General features: G+C 45.7%; 2 protein-coding genes across 3 annotated transcripts in view; both read left to right on the top strand.

The window, feature by feature from the left end:
- The window catches only part of LOC128936832 (uncharacterized), a 73,650-nt gene that overhangs the window by 11,705 nt on the left and 39,940 nt on the right, over positions 1-22,005 (top strand). For both annotated transcript variants that reach the window (XM_054276067.1, XM_054276068.1), the window contains exon 2: positions 366-447. The gene's annotated coding sequence lies outside the window, so the exon portion shown is untranslated. The remainder of the gene's footprint in view (positions 1-365; positions 448-22,005) is intronic.
- The window catches only part of RASSF7 (Ras association domain family member 7), a 233,852-nt gene continuing 223,427 nt past the window's right edge, over positions 11,581-22,005 (top strand). The window contains exon 1 of the mRNA XM_054276076.1: positions 11,581-11,597. The gene's annotated coding sequence lies outside the window, so the exon portion shown is untranslated. The remainder of the gene's footprint in view (positions 11,598-22,005) is intronic.

Here is a 22,005-nt window from a genome sequence, read left to right as displayed (position 1 = left end):
CATCTCAGGGAGCACAGCAGGGGCACTGTAGGTGATCCCTTCCATCCCATTTGCCAGCCTCTTTTCTGCCCCTGCATGTAGATGTTATCTTCATTGCACTGGCTGTTGAGGAGGCTTTACTGGATGAACAGCCTTGGTTTGGGACTCATCATCTTGTCTTTTGCTTTGGCTTCCTTCTGTGATTTGGAGAAGTCCCCTGACAGCCTCATGCCATGTACCTCTGCCACGATGCCAGGGCTGGCAGGAGTGTGTTCAGGGCAGGGACCTAACACCTTCCTGATTCTCGCGAGATTGCTTTGGCATCCTTCCTTTTCACCAGGCAGCTCATTAATGGCACTAATTGCTATTCTCTCTAATGCTTACAGGATTTGCCAGTTCCTGTATGCCCATGGGAATCGTGTTCTGGCTCCTTGACAGTGCTAGAGGAGAAGCTGATGCCCTGAGCAGGTATGTTTGTCACGTTCCTGGTGAGGGAAAGAGGGGCTGCATATGGCCAGGGTGAAATGTGTGGCCAGGCCTGACGGGTGTGGAATGGATCCTGTGGTGCAGACTGCTCTGCAGTGAATAGTTGACTTTTCTATCCAGAGGTTTTGTGAAAACGCAGGCAGAAGATGAGGTTTGCATTTCGCCTTGCTGACAGCCCTCTGAGGAGAGGGCTGGAAAGCAGCATTGCTGCAGAGCAGCCCGTGGGAGGCCGTGCTCCCTGCTAGCACGGGCACTCCCTTTTCCTTCCCGGAGCTCCAGCTGGGGAATCCCGGCTGGGCTCGGGGGCTGCTGCGCCTCCTGCTCAGCCGCCCTCTGGCAGCTCCCCCGCGGGGAGGGAGGGAGCTGTGTGCCTCTCGGTATCCAACCGTGAACAAATCTGCTGTTGTTTTCTTAATGGATGGCAAGAACAGCCTGTAGCAGCTTATTCCTCCCTGGATAATTACTGCTCTGCTCTGCCACCGATTGCTCTCAGGAGCAGTGGAGTAGTGCCTCCCCTGCGCTGCCCTGTGCATCCTTTTGCCTGAGTTATTTGGTTTGTTATTGCTTTAAGGCATCAGTGCTCAAATGAAAAATCTAATCTGCGCTCTTTGCAGCTGTTTGGCATTCTAAGTGCATTGCCTAAGTCAGTTGAAGTCCCTGAGATGCCAAACATGCTTTCAGTGATGCCCTTTGCTGTGCTACAAGCAGATCTGCTTGCATCTCAATTTCATTTTCTGGATTACTTTGAGGAGGGAAAAATATAGGACTGGGTTGCAGTCTATTGTTGTATGTCTGGAATTGTGTTCACAGCTGATCAGGTGTTTGTGCAACTGGAACTGGAGTGGAATATTCAGCCATCTGTGGTTGCTCAGGGGAGGTCTGAAAAGCAGGTGCATGATCCTGCTGTGGGAGTGTTAATGGGCAAGGAGGGTTGGCCTGGCACACTGAACTGAAACCTTCAGCTTGCCCTAGGAGCAGAAGCAGCTCCTTCTGCAAACATCTGTCCCTCGTGGATCTCATAAAAATGGCATTGCCTTGCATTTAGCTTGCCTGAATGGCCCATTTGATTGTGTAAGGATATAATCACAACTTGCTGCATAATGCTTTCTTGATCCCTAAAAAAGTGAAATGGATTCATTATGGAGAGATATCTTTCTTGAAAACCTGGTTCATCCAGGACTGTCTGGGTGGTGCTGCAGACGTGTAGAGGAGTAAGAGTCAGGGTGGAGCTGTTTCCACCTAATTCTCCTGTATTTTCTGGGATTTATCACAGCAAGCAAGCAAATGTGCCCTCTTTGGATCTGAAAGCACAGCTGCTTAGTTGAGCACTGCCTGTGCTTCCCAGGCCAGTCTTCTCCTTATGCTTTCCTTTTCTTAGTTAATTTTCTGCTGTAAAAGGCCTCTTCTTAGAGGGAAAACCACAATAAGAAGGGGAACAGCAAAGGTAGGAGTGCCTCTGTTTGCTAGCAAGCTGCTGCAGGTGTGTCTGAGTCAGGAGAGCCAGCACTGAGTCAGTGTCCCAGACTCCTGGTGACTCAGGTGGCAAAATCCCAGATCATTCTCTTCTCGTGCCTGAATTGCAGTGGATTTCCTGTAACAAACTCTCGCCTTCTGTAGTGACTGTGCAGGGAATGCCATCCTCTCCCTCCCAAATGGGTTATGACCAGCTTGGTTCACTGGGGATGCAGGCACGTGGTGATGGTGGCACTTCTCTTCCTGCCCCCACAGGTGGAAAGTTGATTTATCTCAGCATCCTCAACCTTACCTCACTCCTTTCACCAGACACCCCCCCTCCCTTGTTCTTTGTTAAGATGGGATAAATCACAGGAGTTGCAGCTGTCTATTGAGCTTGAGATTCTTATGCAAATCTGGAGGCTGTGTTCTCCTGGCAGATCTGCTTGCATGCATTATCCACTACTTCATTGTACTGGAAGGAGGTCTATTTTCTGAAACATGGTTTATTTTTAGTCAAGATTTTCCCTGTCTAACTGGCAAAAGTTCAGCGTTTGCAGTGGGATTTGCAAAAGAAGCAATTTTGCCAAATCCTTGGACTGGGGGAAGGGAGAGGAAATGTTATATTAGCCAGCAAAAAAGCTAAATGCTGACTTTAAAAACAGCTTAGGACACTGCTGTGAGAGCATAGGGGCTGGGTAATGCAAGTTGAGAGCAGTGTTGTGTTGCTGCAATGGATAACTCGGTCTGGGTTGCTCTTGCTTTTCCTTTTGATGGCTGCCACAGAGGTTAACCAGCAGTGGGTGGGGAGTGCTGCTCAGGGGCAGGTGGTCAATGAGCCAACCTTTTGACCTGACCCTGAGCAGGGAATTAGCAAAGTCACCTTATCCACAGCATCCATGGGAGAAGTTCTGTCCCTGCAGAGCCTTGCACTGTCCTGTTGCAGCCCCGTTTGGGGCCAATGGAGGCTCACAGAGGGCTGAGCTTTTTGATGATGGGGAATGTATCATGGCCATGTTTGAGTGCCCTTGTCAGATACCCTGAAATGAATAGGGTGGCACATGGGATGTCCTGGGGCAGTGCTGCAGCTGTCCTCTCCTCTCTTCCCCAGCTGCTGCTCCAGGGACAAACTGTCTTCACATGCCTCATTGCTTTCACCAACTGCTTCTAACTACTCTGGGTCTTGTACTGGTTTCTCACATGAGCAGCAACCTTTCAGGGGTGAAGGGCTATTTTCTTCTTGGTCTTGCATCTCCTCAGACATTTCCACCACTCCTTTTACAGAGTAATCTTTGTTACCATTAGCTGGTAGTGCTGCAAGCACCAGACATCAGAGAATGACCCCAGAGAGTCAATGACTGTGCAAAGCCTTTGGTACTTGCTCCTCTGAAAAAATGAGAGTTGATTCCATATGTGAGCCTGTAAATTATTTGTTTCCTGCTGCAGGTTAACTCCAGCAGTTTGCTTTATCTTTCTTTTTCTTCCTGCCCCAATTCCCCAACAGACAATTGCATAGCAACTTTGTCATGGTTACATTAAGAAAACAAGGAGAAAGACTTCCAATTTTTTTCTGAGTGTTTGGAAACCAGAAAAAAAAGAGAGGAAGTAATACTAAGAATTTAGGTGTATTCTACATTTGGAACAAGTGGGTATATGTTTCTTGCAGCTAACAGACCTGCAGGTCTTTGTGAAAGGATTGGGGATGAAAAAAAATTTTTAAGTGCTGTTTCAGTCATTGGGGTAGAAGCACCATGAGAATCAAGGTAGGAGCACTCATCATCTGCCTAGAGCAGTAATCTTCCTGAAGGAATTAATCTAATTTAGCCTGATAAAAGAATTTATGCAGTGGAGGAAGTCTCTACCATTTCCTGCCAAGCTTCCTGAGAAGACTAGGAAAAAGTAAGTGCCAAAATTACACTCTTCTCTCCATGGGGGAGAGGGCTTATGTCTTCCTAAGGCCTGTTGTTATCTTTCTGTTAAAAACCATCTGTATTAGCTGGCAGATCAGGATTGTTTTAGCTATTCAATTTTCCCTAGTTCCCTGGGGACTTCCTAGTTGCAAACCTATTTGCAAATCCCCTGTCCATCTGGGATGCAGATGCTCTCCTGTGCCCCAGTGTTTATGCAGAAGCAGGCCCCATGCTTGCCATACACCTGGCGGCCTGTGGATGTAGAGACTTCATAGGTTTGAAGCTGTTCCTTAGGGAAAGTTGGTGGGTGGTTGGGTTTTGTGGTTTTTCCTTACATTGCTAATTATTTCAGGGAAATTCCTATCTTATTAGTGCTTTCTCCCCAAAAGCAATTCTCTTCCTCTCTGTCTCTTGTTCTCCGAGGCTGGAAAAACACTGATATGTTAGGAAAGCCAGTCTCTGTTTTAAATGGCCTTAAGCATGTCAATATTCAGCTCAAATTCCTCTTAGAGTGGCTTGCTAGAAAATTAGCAGGAATCTCAGGGCACCCCTGGGTCAGCTTTCTTTCTGATGCTCAGGAAGGGTTCGCTCCAGACGGGTGAGTTTGTGGAGGAGGAGATGTCCACCTCGAGTTTTCTGTACTCTGATAGGAAAATATTTTTTCTATCAGTGAATTTTTGCTGATATCATTGAACTATGCTTGAAGTATGTGGGCATATGTTGTAATCTGCTGGCAAAGACACTGAAAATCACTGTCCTGGGTTGGCCCAAAGGTTCATGTAAACTGCTAATGTCTGAATCAATACCCTGTCTCCAGTGGTGTAACAGGAGCTGCTCTGGAAGGGCTTGGATAGAGGCTGAGCAGCCTAATTGAGCATTCCATCTGCTCTAGCTTGACCCTGGGCCTTGCAAATGTGCTGAGTTTTAAGCAGGCTGAGAGCTGAACTTGGCTGGCAGCCTCAGGTCCTGGGGCAGGTGAGGAGCTGCCATGTCTGTGGCTGAGTGCTGGAGCCCACATCTGCATGGGAGGGTGCAGCAGTGGGAACCCCAGCAGTCTCTGGGTTTCCTGCAGCAAAGAACGGAGCTGATTCCAGATTGCTGTTTTAAAAACCTCTCTTTGGTGCAGGTGAGCAGTTCTGTGGGCATTCCACAGTTGGTGCTTACCCAGCCCTCCCAGCAGAGCTGTGCCAGGGTCCTCAGTTTGGTTTCACAAGCAGAGACCTCATGCAGCCCTCATGGAGGGTCAGCATTTGGTGACTGCCTGAACTGCTGCTTATCCCCAAAGGTGCCTCTGCTCTGCTTTGCTCTGTAATTACTTGTCACACGTCGTGTCCTCCCCAGCAGCTTTCACCACGGTTTTGAAAAGGGAAAATAAGGAACAGTGGACAGATGGACATCTGGGAGGACTGCTGGTAGTGGCAGGGGGAGTGGTTTTAGCCCTGCTACTTGCATGCAGCATACTCTCCAGGCAGATCCCACTGTGATTCTTGATGAAGTTTCCCTTTTCTTGGCTGGCTCATTGGAAAACCCTTTTCACTCCAAGTTTTGTTTGGAAAGAGAGACGCCCACACAGATGGCTGCTCTTCAGTTGTCATTCATGTTGGGATTTTTTATGTTCCTTTTTGCATTACCCTCAGGTGAAATCCAGGCTTACCAAAAAAACCTTATCCCGAATTTAGAAAGAAACTAAATGGTAAGAATATTCTGCTTCTTCTCTCTAAGCTGGGGATGCAGTGGGCTATCTCATATTTTATCAGTTCACAAGAGATTGTGTTAGTTTTTCTTTTTAGCTGAGTTTCCTTGTAGTTCACTTGTTAGTCTTCCTCGGAGAAAAGGTACAGCTTTCATTAAGGATGGTTTTGGCTATGTTTTGCTCCTTCCTTGAGACTGTCTGAGTGGTTCCACTTTTTCCAGACAAGTACCAATGCTCTGCTTTGGAGTCCTGCTGCTCTCATCTGATAAGGATTGGAGTGTTTTTTCCTCCTAAGGCCTCTCAGAATTGCTGGATTGATAAATAATAAGTGGTTTTAGGTCATTGAGATACTGTGGCAGAGGGGAAGGGGAGGAGAACGATAGCATTGCTGGAAAACACGGGTTTGGTATGCTGGTGATTTATGAGACTGAAGTTACAGCCTCTTGCTTGGACCCCTTGCTGGGTTCCAGGATGCTGTAGATGGTGCAGTCCATAAAACCTGAGTGGTCTTGCATTGCTCCTGGCCTTTTAGCTGTAGAGAAGAAGCAGAGTTAAGTCACAGCTGGCCATTGTGCAGCTGTGGTTGGACTTCAAGTGCCCTGGAGAGGATGCTGGAGGGTCCCACACCAGGGTGCAGGAAGATGAGGCTGAGAAAAAAGGTAGAAATGGCAACCTGAAATGGCAAAGGTTTCTGGTAGGTTTCCAGAACTGTGACTTGTCCATTTCCTTCGTTATTTATCTAACCTTGCAAAATTGCTGTGGCAGGGCTGGTGGTAGGCTTTGGGAGGCTGGAAAAATGCCAGTACAAGGAGGTGGCTAGTGCTTCCTTCCAAGTGTATTAACTCATTCCTGAAATATGCATTTCTTCTAAAAAAATAATTTCTAGGGTAGCTGTTTTTGGAGCCTCAGTGCTCATGCTTTGAGTGAAAAGAGACTGTCAAAGGGTTCTTCAGGAGGGCAGGGCCAGGCACATGCATAGCCTTCAATGGTGCTGACAGTGCTGCCCCACATGTTTCCAGACCTCCATGTTGCATGGAGCACACCAAGGAGAAGTGTAGTTCCCCAGGGATTTAGCAGATTGCATCTATATCAAAGAGGATTTTTTAAGGGATTGAAATCAATCCTCCACGCCTTGTTTTTGCCCTGGCATGGTGCCAGCAGCCCAGGTGTGGTGGCTGGGCTTGTCCTGCATCCAGGTGGAAGCTGTGGGAGCATTGCAGTGGGGAGGGTCAGGGGGTGGAACCCTGCACGCTGTAAGTGCCAGCAGCTGCCAAAACCCCTGTGCCAGTTTTCTACTCAGTGCAGTCCTGGATTAAACTAAGTAGAAACCAGGCTAATGGGAGCCAGGATAAATGGCTTGACCATGGTGATTTTCTTTTTGGTCTTTATTTCCTAGCATGCAATTGCTGTAATTCTTCTGTGTTACTTTCATAATTTTTGATTTTTGAAAGTATGTTTTCCTTGTTTTGTTCTTTTCCTGAGGGTTTTGGGCAGTGTTTTCCAAAGCTATTGTGGTGGGTATTTCCCCTGCTCTCTCAGAAGCAGCTTTCATTTTGGAATGAATAGCTCAGCATTGTTCACATTATATTCCACTTTTATGGGCTTTTTTCCCCTTTGGACTTTGACAAAAGGGGAAAGCAGTCTCCTAAATACTTCTGAAGTCTTTTGGGTCACTTTGCAGAAAATATTTCTTTCCTGTTATAGAAGGCCTCATATTCAAAAGCTCTGGGCAGGAAAGCTGTTTGCAGCACTCACATTGGAGTTTCTGAAAGGGTGGTTCTTGCATAGCTTTTGCTTGGTTTTGGCCACTTTCAGTTAAGATTGTGCTGAATTCACCTTTGAGCAGGACTTGGTGACCTTGTGGGAGTTAACTTCCATTGAAACATTTCTAGCAACGGAACCAGCCACTACTGGTTTCTACAGAGCATCCCACTTGTTAAACCTATTCCACTCTTCCAGACCAATGCCTATTTTCAAACTCCCCCAATTCCCTGCAGAAATACCAGGTCATTAATAGGATCTTTATGCATATGTTTACCAGGCTTGACATAGCTTTGCACCAAAGTGTCTCTTTACCTACATTGCACTCAGAAGCTGAACCCTGTGGTCAGCATGGTGTACATCTGCAAACCTCCCTTGGTTTGTTCAGAGCACGATGATCTGGCTGTGCAAACTCTTAAATTTGCTTCCCTAATTTAAAATGAGTTGCAATAAAGAATTTATCCACTCAGGTTCTTCTGGAACTAAATATTGTTTATTTGAGATGGTGGTTGATTTGCATTTTTGGGTATTCCCCCTTCCACTGCAATAGCAGTGAACAGCTTTGGGTTACATCAACCCTGGTATATGGTACTTGTAGCACAGCAGTGATGTCTCCTAGGATGTGTCTGACTTCTTCCCCTCTCTTTTAATGATCATTGGTCTTGTTGAGCGGGCACAAGGTCTCCTGGTCTGTTGGGTCCCAGGAGTCTGCTGATCCAGCAATGAGGGGGCTGTGTGAGCCAGCTGCAGGGGCAGGATGTGAGGCACCAACCACAGCAAGTCACTACGATCTTCTCAGCTGCCACTGGTTACCATGACCTTGCAGCATTTGCAGTGTGTGAGCTGATGCTCAGCAGATAGGTTTCCTGAGTGCTAACTGCCTGAACATGCAGTGCCAGGACTGTTGCAGCTGACCAGCCCAGTTGGATACGCTCTGACAAACAATGTGCTCCTTTGGCTATAGTTCCCCTTTAGATGGTGGGGGAAAAATAGAGGGTGGAGGCAGAGAATGGAGCACATGTAGAGATTAATAGCCTCTTCTCAAGTCCTTGTCCTCTTTCATCCTTTGAATTAGCTTTTTTCCACCTAGTGTGACAACAGAGTTTTGTAATAAAATCCACATGGGAGAAATCAGTGGTGTGTTTTCTAGTCAAAACAGCCTCCATGACATCTGACTGTTCAAATGGCAATGGAGAAGTGTTTGGATTAAGAGACTAGAGGTTGAATGCATGTTGAACGAATTAGTTTCTCCCCTTTAATGATGTAATGGTGATGCTGTTAGAGAAACCACAAAAGAAGAACGTTTCTCAGAGCATCTTTTCTGAGTTCGTGTGTATAAACTGCAAACTCAAGTCCTTTTAATCTCACTTAAAACCGTTGGGGTTTTTTGGGAGATGCTTTTTCTTGGTTGGTTTGTGTGGTGGGACAGCAATATGTGCTTGCTCCTGGCAGTGGGTTGGTCTCAGAGCAGAGGAGCTTGTGTTCCTTTTTCAGCCCTTGTTCTCCTTTCAAGTCATGCCATGCTGTATCAACCCCTCTGAGGAGACTGGTGATAGATGTGGAGGGATAGTAATTATTTATCTTCAAAACAATGTTGAAGTATGAAGTACAAAGAAGACAATTTTCTTCACAACAGTTTGCTTATGTTGACCTGGAGTAATATTCTAAGCATGGTGATGATTTTTATTTCCATAGGAAAAGATGCATTTTCTTTCCTTCTTTAATTCAGTTTCCCTTAAGTTGCTTGAAGCAGCTGTTCCTTTGGCTGTTTTCAAATACCAGCCAAAAACACTGGTGTTCAGCCTTCAGGAGGCTTTATGTGTAGGTTAAATGAAGGGGTAATTTACTAAAGGACCTAGCCCTGGCATGGCAGCATCCCTTAGGTAGGTGTAGTCATCATTACCTAAAAATGCCTAAGGTATAACAAGAACTTGAGGATGCCCCTACTTGAAAAATCTGGTTAGAATTAGAGGTTAATTAAAAAAATGTAATTTTCAGAAGGACTCATATTTTACATTTTGAATATTATTTGTGAGTGAAAATGCTGTTTCCTTCTCTTTCTGGCACTGAGAGGGAGATCCCCTTCAGGCCTCCAAGGCAAGAGGACTAGTAGCCATCTCCGTGCTGCAGTGGTTTCTCTCTTTGGCTCTTTTTGCCTGGTGTATTAAAATCCCTGCAGATAGCCTGGGTTGTGTTTAAATTAGCTTATTCTCTACCTTAACTACAAAGCTCTCTTGAATATTTTTACTGCTAGTGTTGAAAGAGAATGTTTCTGTAAGTAGCCTGATGCCAAGGCTATCGGTATGTTAACTGTGAGTAAAAGAAAAAGGAAAAAAGGTCTGTGGACTATATGCTTGAGCTTTCCAGCCTTGGAGGGTTGGCAGGCATGTTGTGAAAGAGACTCCTGCTTTCCTGATGGAAACCCTTTGAATTAACTTGCTTTGAGTCAAGGGACTTTGTATGTCTGTGTATGTATGGAAAAGCCTGCGAGTGTACTCGTCTCTCGGCATCTGTGGAAAAACCAGCTGCTGTGTCTGCCTGTCAGTGTTTGTCCTGGGGTCTGCCCAAAAAGCTGTTTTTTCCATTGCTGAGCAGAATATCAGGCCTGGCACACTTTGTCATGCAAAGTGATACAGATAGGGTTGGCAACTGGCACAACTTTTAAAGAACTGTTATTATAATCTTGCCATAACTCATTAATTATGCTGTTGAGGTAATGGTAGTGGTAGTAATGGTAATACTAGTCTAGCTAAAAACAGCTCCTATACAAACCAAGATTCACTTTGGTTCTGTCCTTCCAGTTTGGCATGCGGCAAAGGTACAAGGCAGTTTTGTTCTTCTGTACTTCCTCCCCTCGTGTATTGGTTGGTATTTGTTATAAAATAATCCCATGCTGTTCCTAACCAGGTTGCAAAAGCTGCAAGGATGATGCATGGGAAAACAGACTTGGTGTTAATAATTTAGCAGCTAGATCACAGAATCAGAGTGGTTTGGGTTGGAAGAGACCTTAAAGATCATCTCCTTCAACTCCCCTGCCATAAGCAGGAACGCCTTCCACTAGACTAGGTACAAGATGCCTAATCCTTTCTTAATAGTTGCAGTTGTACACATGAAAATATGATTCATGTATTGATAAGAATACCCTGCAAAAGTTATACAGTGTGTATTTTTACTTCTGTAAAGCCTCACTTGTAGATGTAACTGTTCATATTTATACCTAACTATAAATTTATTTAGTGAAGGATTAGATATTGGACTGCACTTGAAAAGTCACAGTGGTTATGCTTACTGAGAACTCTAGAAAGCTGCATTGATCTGTAAATTTGGCAATCACCTCCTATTTTTGTGGAAATGTGACCCTAACAATGAGGTGATTCTTTAGATTAATTTCAGTTACATACTGTTTTCCTTCCAAATCTAGAATTTCAATTTATGAAAGTAGCAGAAGAGCAGAGGCTTATTTGATGTTCTTGGAAGGATTTTTGGGATACCCTTTGCAGCAGAGAGGCAGGAGCTGTCAGCTTTCCCCCTTTGCTGCACTTGTCCCCTGGTGTGCTCTTGTCTACAGAGCAGATGCCGGAGGGCACCAGCTCAGTGCAAGCTCTGCACTAAAATGCTCTGCTGGTCTGAGGTAAGTGTAATTGCTGTGTCTCTTTCCTGGGGGCTCAGCTATTCACCTTCCCTGGAAATGAAGAGGAAAAAAATCAGCTGCATTAGCAGATCAAAAAAGAGCAATCTGCCAGTCTTCCTAATGCACAGGTCACACCATGCCTGGAGCTGGGCTTTTTGTTAAGAGCAGCTCAAATAAAAAAAGCAAGCAAACCTCCGAGCAAAACAGAAACCAAAACTAACAAAGGAAGCATCTGCTATTCAGATGAACTGATATAGGTGAGGTAGGAAAAAACAAGTCATCAGAGACTTCCAAAGGCTTGCTGCTTCGGCCAGGAATCTGCAGCTTGGAGATGGCAGGCACTTCATAGTTTGATGGTGATGCAGATGGTGCTATCCTAGGCAGAAGCAGGCTGGGTGATAGGAAGTAGCTGATGATGATGCAGCTCTGAGGATGCAGAGACTACGAGGCCAAGACTCTGGTCTTGCTCTGTTCAGAAGAATTGAGATGTGCCTCTCCAGGGCAGCTCTGGTTCTCTTGTGGGCAGGCAGGAAGGAAGGAAGGAAGAAACTTTGTCCCAGCATTGGCCTCTGTTTTCACTTTGCATGTTAAAGCAGAGTGTGGCACTGGTTTGTGGCAGTGCTGAGGGACTTGTTTGGCCACTCTGAATGAGCATCTCTCCATGGCAGCAGGAGAGGAGCCCCTGGTCCACAGGGCACTTCAGGCTGAGGTGGGTTGGTTCATTTGAACGTCTGGCACAAGGCAGTGATGCTCAGGTGACTGTTTTTATTACCACAGCATTTGGAATGCTGGCTTAAGGATGCATCCCTGCAAGCACAGGAGCAGGAGGATTGTTTGTTCTGGTTACACTACCAGTTGCCAGAAGCCCAAGGTGAGAGAAGAAAGAAGAGAAAGGGTTGTTGTAGCTGGATGCCAAATCCAAAGAGGGGGTGTAATGTGCCCGCAGGCTGCATCGTCGGCACACAGACCTAGTGAACAGGAGAGAGGACAGATTGCTTGTATTGGCACTGCTGTCAGCTCTCATTTTCTCACAGCTGGGGGACCATGAATGCACAGACCCCATTGATGGGATGTCCTGGTTTTAACCTTCTCAGCTGAGGCATTTGTCAGCCCCAAAGCATAACATGTTTGTGTGTGCACCTTTCCAGTAGCAAAGGGTTTCACATCCTTTGCTGAGTGTCCCTTCCAGCCCCAGAGCTGATTAGTGCCATATTGCTTATCTGCACTTCTCTGTGGAGCACACAGAGACGGGCCCACATTTTCTAATTATGATCATCACTCTCATTATTACTGTCTGCAATGTCCACAAAGCTCAGTTTTCTATTTAACCAGCAACTGGTGAGAGAATCCTCATGAAATTTTGCTAACTTATGATTTTAGTTCCTTAAAATTCTTGGCTGCTTCTAGTCAGAAATGAGTAACCTGGTGTGAAAGTACCTCAGTGCTCTTAGTGTGCATGAACACTTGAAGCAGCTGCCTAGGATGGGAAGCACGACAGGAGCACAAAGAATCAGAAGCATTTTGTCAGCCTGGTTAGAAAGTAGCTACAGCAGTGAGCAAATGATTCCTTTTATGTGCACATGCAGAGCCTGACATCCAGGCAGAATGCTGACAAGCTGCTGTGGCTTGGAGGACAAGTTGAACGATCTGGATAAAGTCCTAAAGATTTCCTGTCTTAAAGCAGAAGTGGCTAAAAAGCCTTCAGAAGAAGAGGCCTGTCTGATTTTGTTGTTCGTTTATTCTGGAGGGTTGGTTGCCACAAGGAGAAGGATCTCAGCTCCTGGTTCAAGGAGATAGAGGTGTCCTCTGTGTGAGCCCTCAACCTGTTTCCTGCACCTTGCATTCGTGCATCTTCTGACAGACAGCCGAGCCTTAGAGTCGAGTGGATCAGCTTCCTCCCTGCAGTGAATGTTTGCACTGTTAATGAAAGAGAGTTTTGTTTTGGAAGCAAAACACACCCAAAGACACCCTGGCCAGTTTGTTTGTGCCAGGTTTTGACTCAGATACTTAGTGAAACAGAGGAGCAGCTTTGGAAACAGTGCCCTGGTCTGAGGAGAAGTGCAGGAGTAAAGTGGTTTAAAGCTCCTTCAGTTCCGCAGTGTGCACAGCACCGCCTTTGTGTTCCTTGTGAGTACACTGACTTGCACAGCCTTCCAGCATCAGCTACCAACTGATGCCTTTGAGAGGGTGTGCTGTGCCTGGGAAAGCTGTGGTGAGAGAGGTCATCTTGCTGTGTCTTCCTGGAAGTTTGTCATGTCTGGTGGTGCAAGAGGTTTGTAAGCATGATCTGGTTGTTGCAGCATCTACGATTGAAGTGGTCTGTGTGGCAGCAATGTCCAAGCAGATGGAGATGCCTCTTGCCCTCAGATTTCCTCTACAAAGTTTGTGGCCCATTAATCATGAGGCTGTGTATCTTTTCCAATGGGCTGATGATGGTAGATGCTGGATAAATTTTGTGTCACACATTGGGGATCTCTGTCCTGGAGTTTGAGCTGCAGGTTTGAACTGTGAACACTTGCAGCTTCTGTTTCAGAGTGTCATGTTGTGGAGAAGACAGGACATGCTGTATCTCACTGCTTGGGGCTCTACACCAGAGAGAACATTTCCCCTCTGAATCCTCTGTCTAGGAAAGATGTTCTCTGCAAGAACAGTTGGAAGGATCTGTGATCCCCTCTTGTTCTGCTTGTATTTCAGAGTCCTGTCAGAGACAGTCCTTAAGATGCCAGGTCAAAGGGTTTAAATGCTTGAGCCCAAACCTTTTCCAGCTCTCTTGTAATGTGTGTGGTAGCTCAAGAATGGAAGACCTGCCACGCTGGCTCCAAGCAAGGTCCACATTGGCCAGTATCCTTCCCTAGTGACAAACAGAGTGAATCCTCAGGGAAGGAGGAGTCTCAAGATTCAACAGCTGCACCTGTGTTGTCCTCCTGCAGCTTCCATGATACTTTGCAGACTCTCTGTAACTCGCTCTGAGTAGCAGAACATGCCACAGCACAATTCTGGGTCACTTGGAAGAAGTGTTTCCTCCTTCTGGTTAACTTTTTATCTGCTGTCTCCTGGTCTTTCACTGTGAAGAGTTGTTTTTTGCTCCTAACATGGTTTGTATTACACCAGTGGGTCGTGCAGGTTGTTTTCTTTCTTGCCTCAGTACATAGGTACCTTTTTTTTGTGGTGTCCACAGCTTAATATTTCATGATGATCCACTGTCTGCTTTGAGTGTGCTACTCTGGAGTCTGAATTCAGGCAAATGCTTTGTGGATGCTTTGGAGGGGATTAGAACTGACCTCTAATTGAAGGGAAAATGGAGTAATGTCAGACTTAGTTGCAAAAGCATTCTGTGCTTCTAGCTGGAAGAGTTGTTAAACATACTGAAGAGAAGGAATTTAGAAACATGCCCACATGACCCCACATCTATTACTCAGCAGGCATTTTTGCTGCACATCTTGCATTTATTTTCTTGCTAAAACTTTAGGCAATTTATCAGTGCTGCCATTCTGTAACTGGACACCCCTTTGCACTGTCTGCCTCTCCAGCCAAAAACGAAGTGAGAGTGATGTTAGCTAGCAACATGATCTCAGCAATTCATCTAGATGAAGACAAAAGTTGGCTGCTCTCTCCATTTATTCACTTAGTTTAAAGTACTGAAAGCCACAAATGAACTCGCTTCAGTTTTCCAAATGCTGTGATAAGAAAATAACCAGCCCCATTTTCTAAAATTTTCCAGAGCTGATGTCCATGCACATAGAAAAATCCAGCACATCCAAGGCCTAACTCACAGGTTCCTGTACGAGAGGACGACTGCTTCAGATGGCTTGATGGAAATAATGATGCAACCAACAAATTGATCATCATGTTCTACAATAGATAGTACACTTACAGCAGCCTAACTTCCTGTTTTATTTGATCTCCCTTCTGCAAAGATTTGTATTTGAATGTTTATGGATTTCTGTGTTGTGCATATTGCTTGGTATGGACTTGGGGGCAATGGGACAGCTTTGCCAGCTCTTGCTCCAGGTGAGATGAGGAAGGGAGCAGCCCAGAAGTTAAGCCTACAGATTTCTACTTCTTTGCTAAGCCTCGTGTTTTTTCTGTGCTGGCCCATGTTGGAGGATTGGAGATCCATCAACAACAACAGAGTAAAAACTGCGTGGTAACTCGTTCTGGTGAAACTTTCCTGTGTGTCTTGCTTTCTCTTTCCAATGAAATTTCCTTGAAACTCTCTCCCCATCTTCTGGTGCCTGTTCCTGTGTCAGATTGAGAACAACCTTTGTCCATGGCCATGGCTCCCAAGCACTAAGATGCCTAATTGATGAGTCTGAGCAGAGGAAATAGCTGCCTGCCTGATCAGGTGCTGATGGCTTAGCAGAAAATTTCCTCTCCTGTTTTTTCAATGGTCCCACAGTCTGTGAGACTTGTATTCACTGTGCATGTAGGATTTGTTCTTCACCTGTGACCAGAATGTGATTGTTGTTTCTTTAGGAATAACAGCAGTAGAACCGGGTAGCTGTCATCTGCTCTCTTTCAAAAAGTGTTTTGTTGCTGTTTTCTCTTATGCTACAACAAAGCACTGCAGACTTCTCTGTCTTTTGCTTCAAATGCAAGTAGCATTCTTTGGTCTTTTGTGTTCCTGAAGAACCTTGTGGCAACATTACACCAAAATTCTGCTGTTGAAGTTGAGTTGTGCCATGGCCATATCCTTCCCCTGAAGGGAGGAGCAGAGCCTGGGCCACAGGTGACAGATAGTAGTGTTACACATTACACAAGGTGACTTGCCACAGTCTTATCTGGCATCAGTGGTCCTGGGAACTAAACTTTTGTGGGGCTTGGTGTGCCCATGTGTCCTTTCCACTGTGAGATGAAACTTGGCGCAGTCTGGCTTTGCAAAGCAGAGTGAATACAGTCAGAGAACTTACTGCTGACCCTCTGCCTTTCAGCTGGAGCAGAGCCTGCAGAAGAGAGTGCCAGCCTTTGTCACTCTGAATTCAAGGGGCTGCTGTCCCCCAGGGTGCAGGGGATGGAGAAGCCTTGCAGCAGGTTGGGAGCAGGGAGTGCCTGTGGCTGAGTGAGCGTTCTGTGCTCACGTGGCACAGTCTGTCAGGGCATGGGTTACAAACAGAGGGGCTCGTTAGTTACAGCAGCCACATGCTGTGCCAGCAGGCCCGGGCTTGGGGACGCTTTTGAGCAGCTACTTGAAGGAGGAGGCAATTGCTGAAACATTCATAAACTTGCCTGTGAGCAGACTTCCCAGTTGTCTCATCCTCAGTGAGACAAGGGAGTGCAGCCAGGAGCTGCTGTACTCATCCCAGGAGAGATGGCAGGGAGCAGCAGGCTCCAGAGGTAATTCTCTTCATTAATTCCCATAAAAAATTTCCGCCTTCAAAAGCCTAAATGAGCAGAGGCCTGCCAGAGCAATACCCTGAGTGGTAGTAGCTTTTCCTATTTTTTTTCCTCTCATCTTGTGCAGTTCATATGGAGGAGAATGCTCTTGGAGTCTCAAGAAAGATAGCAGCAAAGCAATGCTAAACATTGGCTATAAAAAACCTACTTATTTAGTGCATATGTTGAAATGTGACAATGGGGGCATCTCATGCAAGCCCCTTGTTATTTTAGCTTTTACTCTTTGACTCAAATGTAAGTTGTAATACTTTTTAAAATATTATTCCCTTATATTTGGAAATAAGGATACAGTGGTTTAGCTTCCAATCACCTTCATTCTCTGCATGTCTCTCAAGGCAGCCAGCTGTGCTGTACCTGGTTTTATGGCTCTGTCTCACACAAGCTAGGCTGGCCTAGCTGGTTGAGAGCATTTTCCCACACTGTTGTCTTGTTTTCCTTTTTAAGTTTTCTCCTGTTTTCTTCCTGAAAAGTAGCAGTGGGTGGTGTGAGGAGCAGAGTCAGGAATTCAAGGATAACTGCTGCACTTGTCCTCAGTTCACCCTCTCATGTCTCTCACCAACACAGCCTGTGGTAGCAAAGATGACAGTGTGTTAGCCAGAAGAAATATATTTTTGCTGTTTGAGGAATTGGCTAATCATTACATGCCTCAGTTTCCCCATTTAAGAATGTGTTCTTTAAAACTGCCTGTTTTCTCCCAAGTTTGAATCTCTTTCAAACAGACATGAATTTTGTTATAAGTCCTCTGCAGCAATACTGTTGTGAATCCAATGCTGCTTCCTTCAGAGAGGCTCAAAGTGCTTCTGTGCATCAATTAGGGAATGGCCTCCATAACAGGACAGAACTTGAAAGGAGTTCTTTTTGATTTTTGGTTTTGGTTTTTTTTTTTTTAAAGGTACTTTTGCAGATGTTGTGGTTAAAGGCTTCTGTATTTAAAACCCTAAATCTTGGAACGTGGCTCCATAACAGTATATAGTGGGATTTGGAAAAAGTCTGCTAAAATTGTATATAAGGAATAAAGAAACAGTTAGGTCATGTTAAAGTTGTTAGACTTTCTGGTGCTAGTGCATGTCTTTTGGGTTGTTTTTAATGAATGTTTTTCTAAAAAATACAAATAATGAACCTTCCATTTCAGACAAATGTCCCTTTTTTAGGATGGTGATATTTTTCCTCGTAAATGGCTTTTTAGTGGGAGCTGCCTCGCTCTTTCCATCTGATCTTCGTGCCCACATCTCTGAATGTTTCCATGGCAGAAAGGAAGGGGATTCTGGTGCCAGCAGGCAAACTTCAAAAGCTACAGTGCAGGGAAGTTCACAGTTCTGAGGCATTTGGAATGAGCAAGAAATAAAACAACACCAAAACCCTTAAACTTTTACTGCCAATCAAAAATAACAGAAAAACTTTCTTCTTGGTTCCTGTAGTCCTTGTCATGCTGAAGTACTGAAATGGAATAATCCTGTCATCCCCTAAAATGAACCTGAGATGTTTAGGAGCACCCAGTAGCTTTTAAAGGAAATAGTGTTTTACCTGTGGAATGCTGCAGTTGTGCTGTCACTCGTGACTTAAAACGGGACTTTTGGGTGCTGTTTAGATGCAGGACGCAGGTAATGGCTCTCATTGCATGTGGGGACATTGACTGTGTTTGTCACAAACACAATGACTGGTGTTTGTCACACCACAAACCCGAGTGGTACCCAGTAGTTGTGCTCACCCCTCTGCCCAGCACCCAACTCCAGCCATCCTGGTGGAGCTGAGTTTGGATTAGGCAATATTTTGCTATCCAAGCCTTCTAAGAGCCTATTGAGAGGGAAGGGGAATGGCTTTTCTTTCCAAGAGCAGCTGAATGCAGTGCCCTAGTTACCATGGTTTTTAAATGGAGTACTTCAGAGGATGTACAAAAGCATCTTTAGTACTTGCAGTACAAGGAGAATGAAAGGACCTAGATCGTGTCAGCAGTGTAGCAAAGGCTTAAGTGAGTATCATTCATTTATTGTTAGAAGATGACCCAATTTGGATTGTATTTATGGAGTTGGAGGGGAGAATGGACCTGTTTCAGATTACTTTTGAGCCTTTGAATGTACTTACAGGCTTTGTGTAGGAATTGCATTGGCTCCCGCTGGGTAAACAGAGCCTTTCCCCATGAGCAAACAACACGAGGGTGTTCCCCATGTAGAGGAGCAGTGATGCATCCTGGCTTGTCTTGTGCTGCCAAAATGGGTTGATTAATGCCACATCTCTCCACATGGCAATGTACTGGATGGGGAAAAAAATGAGCTGTCAGACAGAACCTGCCCAGTTGATTTTTATTTATTTTTATTGCGTTTTCCTGCAAGGATTTAAAGCCTCCTGTTACTATATAATTTGCTGTCTAGTTCCAGCTAAGCAGATCCTTAGCTGAAGGCTGTGGCCCTGCAAAGGACTGGTGAAGGTAATAGGTTGTGAAGTCTGCACACAGTGAGATGCTTCTTCTGGTTGGGTTTCACCTCCCCCTCCTTCCTGTAAAACAGCAGCTGGTCTGTTTTAAATGCTACCTGTGTCATGATTCATTGGCTCCTTCTTTTTACCTGGCTGTGATGGCAATACCTGCATCTCCTCCTGGGAGTCTCCTACTGTTCTTTAAACTGTTAAGGTACTGCTGAGAGGAATGTGTCATTTGTAGATCCTGTGAAGGATATAATTTCTTGAATTATTTTTTTTCTCCTGCATGGGTTTCTGTAGTCATTGCATTAAACTCAACCCTGATGATGCAAACTGCTTTCAGAAGAGTCCAGAGCAGAAGCTGCAGTGCTTAAACCATCTGCAAATTTGAGAGGGGGAAGTGAGAAGATGAGCATGGAAAACTCATAAGGAACTGAAGCTTGGTAAAGCTCAGTTTTTTCAGCAAACGCTACAAGTTAGTTCAGATGGGCCTTGTGTGAAGAGCAGTGGAAATTTGAGTTGCATTGTCAATTCATTAGCAGCATTCACATTCATTTCAGTGGAGCTAGAGTTGCAGTCTCCCACTAAGCGATGCTTTAAGTCTGGAGAGGCACATCTGCCTCACATCCTCTGCAGCCTGCTGTTAAAGGGAGCCCTTTCCCCATGGAGAGCAGGAGAAATGCATCCATCCCTTCCTCCAGCTGTCCCAGCCAGCCACAGTCTGGTCTGCTCCAAGGGGGGGGCTGCATTCCAGCTCTGGAGGTGTGTGGCAGGGTGGTCACTGGGACACCTGCAGGAGCAGGAGAGGCCTGCAAGCGCTTAGAGACTGTCTGGACTTGTTCCTTTGGAGATACCATCAGCTGCAAAGCCTGGATGCATCCAAGCACCAGTGCATCCGTGTCCAGGCTGTGCTGGCACCACTTGGCTGCTGCATGAAGGAAGTTGTTGCTCTGTAAGAATCAGCATCCAATGCTTTTAGGTTTACAGAGAACCTGCTGGCTGGAAAAACTTTTTTGTTTGTGTGCCAAGGTACAAAAAATATGTTAAATGCAGGTGTAGTGCACAGTTGGAGGTGGGGGCTGGCAGGTGGTCTCACAGGGTGGGGTCCCTGGGGTCTGCCAGCACACCAAGGTCACAGCAGCACCAGGTTGCCTGCAGCAACTGCAGAATTGAGCATGTAGGGGCAAACTGGCATTTCCTCCTTTTCCTGGCTTTCTCAGGAGTGCAGATGGTAGGTTTTGATAACTAAAGGCTTAGTACAGAGAGGTCTGTCTAGTGTGGGATATGTAAACCTCAGTTCAGGCTTGGATATGTTCCTTTTCTGTCAGTAGGAGGTATAGGCTGATTATTCTGTTCAGTTCCTTTTTTCCTTCCTGTTGGTTTTTTTATTTTTTTTATTTTTCACTCCAGCTTCATAGTGCGGGTACAAGTAAAGGGTAATGAAAATTAAGTGACTTGGCCTGCCTCTTACACAGCTACTGCCATGTGTAGTTAGCAATTTAATGAGAAATGAGGCAAGGCAGAGCTCATTTTGCTCTCATATAGCCAAACTGGCTATGTAGGACCTAGGAGCAAGATGGGATAGTAATCAAGTGTGATGTTGTGGTATTTAGGGCAAGATCACAGGAAAAGCATTGTATTCCTTTGAACAGGATGGAGCCTTTCACGTGACTATTTTTTTTAACTTTAATTCTGTAATCTTGATCTGTTATCTAAGAGCAGGAAGACATCCTAAATTTGGAAATGTATTTCATCTCCTTGAGGAGCAAAAGATTCCATCTTGGTCTGTCTAGGGAGCCCTGGTGTCCCCCTAGTGTGGGGCATCTTGTTTGGCAAATGCTGGGGTTTGCTGTGCCCAGATCAATGCACTGAGAGACCTTTAAACTTGCATTAGGGCTGGAGGATTTTTCTCTGTTGCTGTTGGCTCACCTCCAAGGTATGTTGTGGGCTGTGCAGTGCTTGCCCACACAAATGTCCCTCAGACTTCCCCTTCACTGTGTCTCTCATGCTTGAGAAGTCACTCCAGAGCAGCTCTTCACTGGTGCTTCCCACTAGGTGAAATTTGCCTGTGTGGGTTGTCTGTCATTGATCTGGCCTGACTGGTAAGCTCACTCCTTGTGAGCTCACTGGAGTTCCAGAAGAAATAAAATAATAGCTTTAATCTCAGTAGCTTTGTGTCAGGAGGATTGGTTACTGCTTGTTTATCCTGCTAGCTTTTCTCCTAGACTTCTTAGGCATGTGCGGATTATAATTTAATATCCTCTTGAATTTAATAACTTTGAAAGGACTAAAATCAATAGCTGTTCAGAGTTGTGATTGGGGATGCAAAAACTTTCATGCCTTTCTCTTCTACAGCACATAATGCTTCAGGTGCAAGGGGAAGCAGAGGGCTGTCCTGTAAAGCAATCTGCAGCCAGAGTCCTGTTTCAAGCCCTATGGGGCAATGTTGGGATACTCTTTTAATCCCATGTGTGACCCTCAGCTTTTAAAGAGCACAGCTGAGCCTGCTTTTTTACTTTGGCAAGTTTGAGTCCCATGTGCTGTGGTCCTCAAACTTGGGGTCCAGAGAGTGGCTTTTCTGCCATTGCACTTCTCCCTGATGCTTTTAACCTGGTTTCAGTGTAACATCCCTGTCTGCTTTCTCCTAGTAACCTCTTGCCCCATTTCACCTCATTTGTATGGAGCAGAAACCCAACAGAGCTTATTTTCTACTTTCTGGAGAGATGGAGTCTTAAGTTAATTGAGGGAAGACAGATGGGACCTGCCAGCTTTTTGTATGCCAGCAGCCCATCAAGGGTACAAACTAAATGTCTGATGGCTTGCCAGGATGAGTTTGTTAGTGTATTGCCCCAGGGTGGTCAGGACTCGGGGGACAACTCCCCACCAAGTTGGGCTGCAGTGGGCAAAGTGCCCACAGAACAGATGGCACACACGCCCCGCTCTTCGGAGATTGCTGGCTGGTGCAGCCACCCAAGGAGCCGCTGCCTGGCCGGGGCGCCTGCGGACTGGCCGTGGTGTGACATCCTGAGCATCCCTACCGGGGCTGGCTCTGGAAGTTCCAGGCTTGGCTTGCTCATCACCTGCCTGGCTTCCACCGCTGCACCCTTGAAGCCCCGGGGGGAACTGTGAGCTCTTTTCTTGAAAGACAAAAGGCAAAGTGCTACAAACCACAACAGCTTCCACGCTAAAAATACCATAAAAGGTTGTGTCCTTAGGAGCTGGGCATGGGAGCAGTTCCCACCCACATTACTGCAGCATGAGTCACCGGGCTATTGCAACTGCTC

The sequence above is a fragment of the Melozone crissalis genome, unplaced genomic scaffold, assembly GCF_028551555.1.
Source record: "Melozone crissalis strain CALT ecotype California unplaced genomic scaffold, PUWL_Pcris_2 ptg000018l_1, whole genome shotgun sequence".
Lineage (NCBI taxonomy): Eukaryota > Metazoa > Chordata > Aves > Passeriformes > Passerellidae > Melozone > Melozone crissalis.
The sequence above is the reverse complement of the archived record's forward strand: the minus strand, read 5'-3'. Positions and strand labels throughout refer to the sequence as shown.